The sequence below is a fragment of the Mastigoproctus giganteus genome, chromosome 4 (assembly GCF_048544385.1).
Source record: "Mastigoproctus giganteus isolate SK-2022 chromosome 4, ASM4854438v1, whole genome shotgun sequence".
In the NCBI taxonomy this organism is placed as follows: Eukaryota; Metazoa; Arthropoda; class Arachnida; order Uropygi; family Thelyphonidae; genus Mastigoproctus; species Mastigoproctus giganteus.
Window position 1 is genome coordinate 52,315,480 of NC_143578.1, and position 11,375 is coordinate 52,326,854.

Consider the following 11,375-nt stretch of genomic DNA (forward strand, 5'->3'; position numbering starts at 1 on the left):
AAGAACGCATATACAGCGGTTCTATCCACGTTTTCCGAAACTTGACTTACTCTTTAATTCGTAAATTTATCTTATATTCGAGGCTTGCTTAAGAACAGGGTGTACCCTGCTGGGAGACGCTCAGACTATTCCATTAAGGAGATTGCTATCATCGTTTCCAATTAATTAGCAGTTCTCCTTCGGGATGGCAAGTGGATACATAACGGGGATGTACTAACAGCGCTACTATGTATATAAGAATACACATATTGGGTGAATGTACACCACCTACAAAACTGGGGTTCAGAACACGTGATCTCAGCGTTCATTAATCAACCACCCAGTGCGTGAACTGAGGATAAACACGCCAGCAGAGATCGCACGTAAAATATTAAATACGATGCCATCTCTCTCTCTTACTATGTCTTGATCTTTTTGTCATTTCTTAAGTACACCCCCAGGATGTTGCCATTTCCTGTCAATGTAATACCATTCTAGGTACTGTGACGTCACTGATGTCGTCACATCCAGCTGATTTCTTGAAAAAATTATTGCCTTCCAATTGCAATTAATCCTTTGGATATCATGATGGTTCTTGAGAGAGTCATAACTTTAAGTAAATATTGTTCTTAGCAGTCAACTTAAGACGTTCAGAGTTATCAGATTTCGAACAGTCGATGGTTACACCACGAAAACCCAATTAAAAGTAATTTTTTTTCTGGGAACTTTGCGAACGTGTCTGTTCCAAGTACCCCTACGTAATCCTTCGCTTTATATATGGTAAAAGGATATAAAATGTTTACTTAAGGATACTTTAATTGATATCCTTTGGGGACCTTTCGGCCATGTTGAGAAATACTATTAATGGATTGCAATCTACGAATTCTTTTAAATATACCCTTGAAAATTCTGCCCAAAAATCTATTCCATTAACAGTACGTTTCGTGCCCTCTTTCTACCTTTATTAAAGATTATTATTACTATTCCTGCTTTTGTTAATAATATATTTGTATCCTACACGTCCTTTATTTTAAAAAAATACATATTTTCAACCCCATTTTGTCTTTATTGAAACATATTTTCTCTTTCTAACGTCAAAAATTCGATCCTAATCCTATTTTAATTAATTATAAGCTTTCATTTCTGTTCCTGACTTTATTAACATATTTTTCTTCCTATTTCCGCCTCTATTATTATTATCAGATTATCCTTCCTACTTCCACCTTTATTAACAACAGATTATCCTTCTTACTTCCTCCTTTATTAACAACTGATTATCTTTTCTATTTTTCCGCCTTTATTAACAACAGATTATCCTTCCTAATTCTACCTTTGTTAACAACAGATTATCCTTCCTTCACACTTCTACCTTTAGTAACACAGATTATCCTTTTTACTTTCTCCTTTATTAACAACTGATTATTCTTCGTACTTTCCCGTTTATTAACAACTTTCCTTTCCTACTTTACACAACGGATTATCCTTCCTATTTCTGCCTTTATTAACAACAGATTATCCTTCTTACTTCTGTCTTTATTAACAACAGGTTATGCTTCGTACTTCTGCCTTTATTAACAACAGATTATCCTTTGTACTTTTCCCCCTTATTAACAACAGATTATCCTTCGTACTTTTCCCCCTTAGTAACAACAGGTTATCCTTCCTATTTTTTTCTATATATGCTGCCTTTATTAACAACAGGCTATCCTTCGTACTTTCCCCTTTATTAATAACAGATTATCGTTCTTACTTCTGCCTTTATTAATAACAGATTATCCTTCCTACTTCTGCCTTTATTAACAACAGGCTATCCTTCGTACTTTCCCCTTTATTAACAACAGATTATCGTTCTTACTTCTGCCTTTATTAACAACAGATTATCTTTCCTATTTTTTTTTTTTTAATATACTGCCTTTATTAACAACAGCTTATCCTTCCTACTTCTGCCTTTATTAACATCAGATTATCCTTTCTACTTACGAGTTTATTAACAACAGTTTATGTTTCCTACTTCCTTCTGTATTAACAACAGATATCCTTCCTACTTCCGCCTTATTAAAAACAGATTATCTTCCTACTTTCACCTTTATTCACAATAGATTTTGTGTTTTCTGCCTTTATTCAGGATACATTTTAAACCTATTTGTGCCCTTGTTAACAAGAAATCTTGTGTCGTATTCTGCCATCCATTATATTTTCTCTTTTTCGTCTCTGCCTTTATTTAAAGCACATTATCCTTCCTGTTCAGGACGAGTAATGTTATTTATGAAGGATTTAATTAATAAATCCTTCTCTAATAGGACGTATTTCCATCCTTCCTATTCAGGAAGGATTTTTGCATCTTCGCTTTTCAGGAAGGAAGGAAGGATTTTTATTTCTTTGCCACTGAGGAGGGGGCCTTTTTCATCCCCCCCTGTTCGCGAAGCAAAATAAATCGTAATTCGGGCTTTATTAATAATACATTTTGCGTTGTAATGGGGCCCTCATTAATAATGCATTTTGCGTTCTATTTCTGCGTTTATTAACAACGCAGTCTCCTTAGTTGCCGCTGTTGAAAGGTCATTCAAGAAACGCGCTGATCAATAAATAAGATGCTGAGCGCATCCAAGATTCGCCCTGTGTGTCTGCTGGCAAAACCGAATCGCAATTCTCTTCTGGACTGCACGAGCAGGGTCGGCAGCTCAGGAAATGTTCGATATCGCTGTAGACGGGCACTTCGTTACACGCAGACGTCGCGACAACTCGCTGATCTCAGCAAAGGCGGCCGAATATAACCGGCGGAGTTGTTGGCTCCGATATCCGAACTTTCGAGTGGCCGTCGGATAAGAGGCGGCAGTTATGCGAGATTTATATTCACGCGTGCCACTTCCGGCAAAGGTCAACTCCTGCTTCGAGGAAAGTCCCGAACGCTGCCCCGGATTCATTCGGACGCTTATCTTCGGAAAGTGCGAATGAACGAGTCCACAATCAACGCACACCATCAAAGATGGCAGCAGCAGCAGGGGGCGCAGCACGCGATAAGGTAAAGAAATCGCACTTCCCGATCCCATCTCTCTTTCTTTCTCCTTGTATCTTCTTTCTTTTTTCTTTATTGGCTGTTTTGTTTTCTCGTTCATACCCTTTCATTCCCTTTCTCTATCGTTCTATTTCTTCTTTCTGTCTCTCTTTTTTTTTCGTATTGGCTTTGTTTTTCTCTTTTCCCTGTCTCCCTTTCTCTTTCATTCTCTCCTTCCATCTTTCTTTCATTTCTTTCTCTCTATCACTCTACTTCTCTCTCGCTCTCTCCTCTCTTTCTCTCTATTTCCCTCTCTCTTTCATTCCTTTTCTTTCTATCTCTGTATGACTCTGCTTCTCTCTCTGTCTCTTTCTCTCTTTTTCTCCTATTTGCTTTATTTTCTCTTTTCTTTCTCTCTCTCTCCTTCTCTCTTCTCTTTCACTTGTCTCTATTTCTCGTATTCGCTTTTTTTCTCCTTCTCTCTTCATTCTCTCTCTCTCTCTCTCTCTCTCTCTCTCTCAACTTCTCTGTTTATTTCTTTTCTCTCTCTCTGTTTCTCACTTTCTATTCTCTCTTCCTTGTATTCGCTTTGTTTTTTATTCTCTTTCTGTCTCTCTCTCGTATTCGCTTTGTTTTTCTCTTCTCTCTGTCTCTTACCCTTTCGTTCTCTCTCTCTCTCTCTCTCTCTCGTATTCGCTTTTGTTTATCTCTTCTCTCTGTCTCTTACCCCTTCATTCTCTCTCTCTCTCTCTCTTATTCGCTTTGTTTTTCTCTTCTCTCTGTCTCTTACCCTTTCGTTCTCTCTCTCTCTCTCTCTCTCTCGTATTCGCTTTTGTTTATCTCTTCTCTCTGTCTCTTACCCCTTCATTCTCTCTCTCTCTCTCTCTTATTCGCTTTGTTTTTCTCTTCTCTCTGTCTCTTACCCTTTCGTTCTCTCTCTCTCTCTCTCTCTCTCGTATTCGCTTTTGTTTATCTCTTCTCTCTGTCTCTTACCCCTTCATTCTCTCTCTCTCTCTCTCTTATTCGCTTTGTTTTTCTCTTCTCTCTGTCTCTTACCCCTTCATTCTCGCCGCACAGGTTTTAAAAGCGGCATTGGTAGTCATTGTTCGAAGGATGTGGCGAGCGTGAGTGTGGTGCACGTGAGCACACTGCACGCAGGCGCCTCACTCGAATGCACGAGCGGAAAGAGTGCGCTCTGACACTTATTACAACGTGTGTACGTTTCGCAGCTATTGTGACAGTGATTGATTGCGAGGGCACACCCAACCACGACACGGCAAAACTGCTGCAAACACCTCCACGGCCAGACCCCATTTATTCACGACCCACACTGCGCACCAACCACATCCCAATAATTAATTCCACGCAGCTTTCCCACTGCACTCTTCGTTTCCTCCGAAATAACAACGAGATTCGTATAAGAAAGCGTCTTAACAAACTTACTGTTACAACGAAACGACTGAAATATGCGAAACAGCTCCGATAACAGTTCCGATATTAAAGTTTTGCTCGGCAAAGATACTTCGGAGCTATCCATAATGGAGTGTGGTGATTATTGGCTCTTTCATTATAGATCGATGAAGGAGATTAATGAGTCATTTGTATCCATCCATCTCTGTTCAACAGCAGACAACATCTGGCAAACGTGGCACAATATTGGCTTGATATTTTACTCTCGCTCGCTCTCAAATGTGCCAACCTTTATTATTTTTCCGAGAGGCAGAAAACACTAAAACTTTCCTTTTTGCAGTCCCGAAAAACTCCCTTTTGTTGTTCCAAATAAGAGCAACTCGATTGGAGAACGCAAGCGCAATTAACTTAACAATGCCTTGTCAATAACCAATGAGAAAACATTAAACAATGGGGGAGGGGAGGGAAGGGGGAAACATTGTTAACCCAGATATATTTTGGAAGTTCCATTATCCACTGTTTCGAAGCAACGATAATAACCCCATCTGTTCATTTTGGGATAGAAAGGTTGAAACACCTGACCAAGTTCCACATCTTCATTTCTGATTAGCTGCAGAAGCGTGCCTTTCGTCGTAGGCAAACAAAGCAAGGGCATTTCTAAAAACTTTACTCGATCCCATCATGCATTTCGCATGCCAGGTTAGCAAATTTGCTCAAAGAAACTTTAAGTGAGCATTATTGCTGATTTACTAATATGCAAATGAAGCAAACAGTTTTATTTCTTTCCAGAGTCGTACGAGGATGTAAATCCGCGCAAAAAATTAAATCTCCAAACTGTTTCCATGACTACGCTCGTTCTATTCTTTCTTAGACTAGGGGGGTTTATCAATTTCATCTTTATAATCTCCTCATCCTTAGTGTTTGCTCACAACAGAGCCCTCTGGTGGCGTGTACATAGTAGAATTGTCTCTTTTATCGGGGTAATTAAGAAAGGCAATTCCCGTTCATTTTATATCTTCTTTGAGAGCCGAATAGCCATTACGATGTCACCAAATTGTGCGGTTTATTAGTCCTGGAAACTGTTCATTAAACAGAATTCTCGGAGTGGGGGAGCCACTTGTTCTGCTGATTTTATCTCTCAAAATAGCGAAGTATGTAAATTCAAAAACTTAATTTTTCTTGTCTGCTTTCCATCGTGAATAATTTTCAAATTTTCTGTTTCTTAATCAATTCAAATTATGAATGAAAGGAACGCGAGTATTTCGAATGTCGAAAATTGCGATCCAAAATTCAGACGACAATGAGATTTTTATTCATTGTTGTCTGTTGGCACGAGGATAATTGTTAAAGCAATATCGTTTGCTTTAAATTTTTGTTTTCTTTTTAAAATTCGCAATAAGCGTATTTGAAAGAGATAAAAAATAAAAGAAATTATAGTTTTTCGGGGGGGGGGGGGGAAGGGAGGTTGTACAGTGCGCGTGCAGCGTCCAATAGGGAGAGATAACGCCGTTTTGTTCGGTTTTTATCATTGAGAGTCCGCGCATGAATAAAACATCAAGGCCAACGGCATTGATGCTTCGGCATTCCATCACTCGCATCAAAGGCGATATTTTAAATATGTACACGAAAATAGGAGAGAGAGAATTATCTGGCGTTTTGGGTGAACGAAGGAAAAATATGCGGACATTTGTCAGCGTGCGATAGAGAGCGCAAACAATGATTCGAGTACCTCGGAATTTCAGGGTACCCGCTGCTTTTTTTATACGATGAATAGTGTGCAGTGATCTGATACATTTGTTGCAGTAGTGTACAGGTAAACAAAAAAAAAAAAAGAAAAACGCAACGTTTTATTTACGTTTTTATGCAGAGTAAAACACCACCGTGTAATAAAATAAAAATGTATTTTTTCCTTTCCCCTCCACACAAACTCATTAATTCGAACTGAAATGCAAGGCGCATTTTTTGTTTGTTTTTATTAATTAGAGGAATTCGACAGAGATCGCGATAAGCAGATGAGATCATTAAATGGGTCACGGTGCACTGGTGTTTTTGCTAAATAAAGACAGAACACGATTGGACAGAGAGAACCTTCAGTTCTCTCTGAACCTCGAACTGACCTTCTATTATTGCGCATTAATAGATATATTAGTTGATGAAAACTTCCTCCTTCTCGCTTTCTCGCTCTCTCTAGGTTTATCTTCTTTCCCTCTCTTTCTCAAATTATCTTCTCTCTTTCTTTTAATTTCTCTTCTTTATCTCTCTCTTTCTCTTTTTCTCTTTCAGTCTCTCTTTTTCAATTTATCTTCTGTCCCTATCATTTTCTCTTTCTCAATTTATCTTCTTTTCTCTTTTTCCTCTCTTTCTCTCTTTTCCTCTCTCTTTGTTTCTCAATTTATCTCACTTGTTTTCTCGCTCTTTCTATCTATTTCTCTCTTTTTCTCCCTATCTCTCATTCTCAATTTATCTTTTTTCTCTCTCTCTCTCTTTCGTTTCTCCTTCCATAATTTTCTTTCTCTCTCTCTCTCTTTCGTTTCTCCCTCCATATCTCTTTCTCAATTTATCTTCTTTCTCTCTCGTTTTCTCATTCGCTCTTTCTCAATTCATCTTCTTTTGTCTCTTTCCACTATCTTTCTTTTCTAACTCTCTTTTCTCTCTATCTCAATTTTTCCTGTCTCTCGTTTCTCTCTCTTCTTCACACCATCTCTGTTTCTCAATTTATCTTCTTTCTATTTTCCTCTCTTTCTATCTGTCTCTCTCTCTCTCTCCCTCTTTTTCTCCCTACCTCTCTTTCTCAATTTTAATTCTTTCTATTTCTCTTTTTCTCTTTCACTCACTTTTTCAATTATCTCTCCTTTCCCCTATCTCTTTCAATCACTTTCTCAATTTTGTCGCTTTTCTCTCTCCTTCTCTTTCACTTACTGTCTCAATTATCTCTCTTTTCTCCTTTCTTTCTCTTTCACTCACTTGCCCAGTTTTCTCTCTTTTCTGTCCCTATCTCTCTCTCTCTTTTTCAATTTATCTTCTTTCATTCTCTTCTCTCTCGGTTCTCTCTCTCTCTCTTTCACAACTCAATATATTTCTCTCTCTCTCTCTCTCTCTCTCTCTTCCCAATTTATCTTCTCGCTGTCCTTCAATTTATCTGCTATCCCTGTTCCCTCTCTCTCTATTTCTCCCTTTTTTCTCTATTTCTCTTTCTCACTTTTTGTCTCTCTTTCTCAATTTATCTTCTTTCATTCTCTTCTCTCTCGTTTATCTCTCTCTCTCTCTCTCTCTCTCTCTCTCTCTCTCTCTCTCTCTCTCCCTCTCTCTCTCTCTCTCTCTCTCTCTCTTTCACTATCGCTTTCTTAATGTATTTCTTTCTCTTTCACGGTCTCCTTCTCAATATATTTTCTCCGTCTGTTTCTCTATTTGTCTATTTCTGGCTATTTCTCTCTTTTTCTTCCTACCCCTCATTCTCAGTTTATCTTCTTTCTTCCCCCCCTCTCTCTCTTTCGATGATTTTTGTTTTATTCTCGCTCTCTTTCAATTTATCTTCTATCCCTGTTCTCTCTCTCTCTCTGAATTTATATTTTTCCATCTATCCTCCCTTTCTCTTTCGCTGCAGATTTTCTCTCTGTCTTCCTCCTCCCATCATTTCTCTCCTTTTTCACTTTTCTGGTTTCTGCATCTCCTAAGTTCTCCCTGTAAGTTTCCTCGCTGATTGCATGCCAGTTCAAATAGAATTTTTTAAAAAAAGTTACAGCGCAAATGCATTTTCTCCCACAACCAAAAATTTCTTTCATTTTGCAATATTCCACTTCGAGTTAATCAGTTAATCACCAGTAGTTAATCGAAAAATAGTTAAAAATATTTATCTTCGATCGATGCTAATTTAATCTTAGTAATGAACTTAAAAACACTTTGAAGATTCACGAAAGCAAAGAAAATAAAATAAAAATAATAAATAAATAAATAAAATAAAAATAATAAAGAAATAAATAAAATAAAAATAATAAAGAAATAAATAAAAGAAAAATAATAAATAAAATAAAAATAATAAATAAATAAATTATCTGTTTGCACTCCAGGACGACCACATATGATCAAAATAATTGTTAACGTTCATTTAAAGAAAGACAAAACGATTTCTGACAAAGAATTTCTGCCAAACCACTTTTCAGCTTCCCAAAAACGAGGAAGTCGCAAGGCGACTTCCATGATTCTCTTCCACGATTCATTTCCATGGTCTTCTCATAGCCTTAGTTACTTTGTTGACTATTCTGCATTACTCGGTCATCAATCTCATTCTGAAGGATTCTTTGTAAGCAATCGGTACAACAGTTTCTTTCTGTCTTTCGTTTTTTTTTTTTTCTTGCATCAGCAGGGTGCTTCAAACAAACATTTCTTAAACGCTTCTGTTACTCAACCTATCTTTTGTTCTTTCTGTTTTCAGTACAAAGAAGCTCTTTGAGTTGCTTAAGACTTCGAATGCTTACCCATCTTAATTGAGACGCGTTCAAAGGGAACAAAACTGACCGACCGTGAAAGGCGGAATCCGTTATAGTCATCATTATAAACATCCCCCGAAGGTTCTCACAATGCATAATAAGTTCAAATTTCGCAATGTATGATTTATTCTTGTTCTAATAATGTCAATTCATAGAATGCCAGACGATTGAAGCACACAGGAAGCCATAATTTTGCACGTACTGATTATTTTTTGTTTATTATACAGTAGTGGACAAAGAAAAGTTCGCGCATTGTGCTACAGCTATTTGCTTCCCACTATTCTTTTACACATCAAACAAACGCAGAGAATGAGAATAAGATAGAAAATGATGCTCGAATTTATTCCCACCAGTGGAAACATTCACCAATTAACTGGTTCTTTCCCCTTTCCGATTTTTAAACAAGGGTATAGGGGTATATAGGGGTATATCACGCATCCATGCAAGGTTGTCTGTTTTAAATATTCTCTACAAGCTGAATACAGTGAATATTTCAGACAGACTACCTTGCAGGGATGGGAAATATATCCCCCTATACCCTTATATAAAAATCGGAAAAGTGAATTCACCATTCATGGATATTAGTAAATTCTAGGATTCACCATATGTTTGGTTTCTTAAATAACACATATATATTGGTTTTTTAAAAAAATAATTGGAACCATCAGCTTAAGATACAATTACAAACGCTGAGTTCCATTGCTGCCATCTAGTGTCAGAGAAAGAGATTAAAAACTTTTTTTTTTTTTAATGTGTTCAGACAATTGGTCCAGCATATTGGTCCTTTTCTTGCCTCAGATCAATCACAACTTGGTGATTATCTCTTCTCCAATGGAGCTTTCTCTCAGGACCATTCACTGCCATCACAAGATCCTGTTTGACCAAATCGTGCCAATGAAATTTTTCGTTGGAATCGTCTGGTTTTCAATCTAAACTCCATTCCCTCATCTAAACTTAATTTTCCAAGACATGTGCTACATCTGTAAGGATAAGAGACCTTTGAAATTCTTGAAGCTTTAAGAAAAATGAAGTAAAAATAATTTTGTCAGGAGTGGGATTCGAACCCACGCCCGGAAAACCGGACTGCGACCTGAACGCAGCGCCTTAGACCGCTCGGCCATCCTGACACAACAATGAATGGACGCTGAATTTAAAACTAGTAATGGTAATCACCATCACAACTGGTGATGACATTAAAATATTATCTGCTGTTACAAGTGTCAAACGATTGCCAAACACGCATGAAATATGTAGTGACACGATTAAAGACCCATAATAACTTCTGGCTAATTCCATATTGTTGCCAATCGACAAGAAACAAAAAGTGTCGAATCATCAAACAACAATCATACGCTTGGATGGACTTTAACAGAATCCAAAGAGGTTTGAGAAATCCAAACAACTCCATTGACCTTAATTTACTGCACTTAGAAAAAGACCACAGAATAAACAGTCATTGTTTACTAATAAACGTTAAGATTCACATTACAGCAGCCGATGTCTAATTCCGTCTGCTTTTCAAACCAAGCGACTGCAGTAAACGAGGAAGATTTATAATGCAATAATCCCCGTCTATCCAGAATTGCAATCCAACCTTATTAACACCGCTCCTGACTCCTTACTAAACATTTACGTCTAAATGCGCATGCGCAGATATATTCCACATTCTAAACGATATTGGATAGTGGCGTGTAGGGTAGAAAAAAAAGAAAGAAAGAAAAAAAAAACAAAACAGTAGAGTAGCGAAGCAAATGTTTCTGAAGAATTATTTGTTCATACGTGCTACCTCTGACGTCATTATCTGATGTTAGTCTCGTGCTAACTTGTTGTTTTCATCGGCTGCTGTTTCCACCTTATAACCAATCGCGAGCTATGCAGAAGATAAGAGAGGGAAAAGGTTTGGCAAAGTGCCAGAATTATATTTTCAATTCGGATACACATTTACAAAAGCATTATGGGTTTTCAGTTGGTTGGCTTCGCCTAAAACAAACAAAAATCCATACTCCTTCTCCTTAGGAGTTTCTTTGGATGTTTTCTACACAAATGAGATTTCATTGATTATAATTTTTTTTCTTTTTCTTTTTTTTATAAAGAAAACAACCGCCATCTTTGAACGCTTCACTGTTTTCTCTAAAAAAAAAAAAAAAATAATAAATAAATAAAAATAAAAAGGGAAGAAAGGAGCTACGAAATTAGATATCATTCTTTCTAAGGAACACTTTTGTTGAGTGCGTTCGTAGAAATTTAATTCGGAGGAGTTGCGCGAAAGGAGATTATTTAGAAAATACATTAAGTATAGATGGAAAATAAAAGTAAAGCAACAGAGCAGCAGTTAATTACATTGTAATCCTCTTCTTATACACAAGGAGGCAAAGTAAGACATATTTCGAAATTCCACTCTGACAAGACACGTGACATAATTGTATTAGTCGTCTTCAGCAAAGGAGTAAAAATGTCGCAAGAAATATAATAATAAAAGCGTAGGAGATAAAATAGGGTAAGTT

General features: G+C 37.2%; 1 non-coding gene across 1 annotated transcript; it reads right to left on the bottom strand.

The window, feature by feature from the left end:
• Positions 1 to 9,914: 9,914 nt before the first annotated feature.
• Positions 9,915 to 9,998, bottom strand: TRNAL-CAG (transfer RNA leucine (anticodon CAG)). The gene has a single exon. It is a non-coding gene; the product is annotated as a tRNA-Leu (tRNA).
• Positions 9,999 to 11,375: the final 1,377 nt, after the last annotated feature.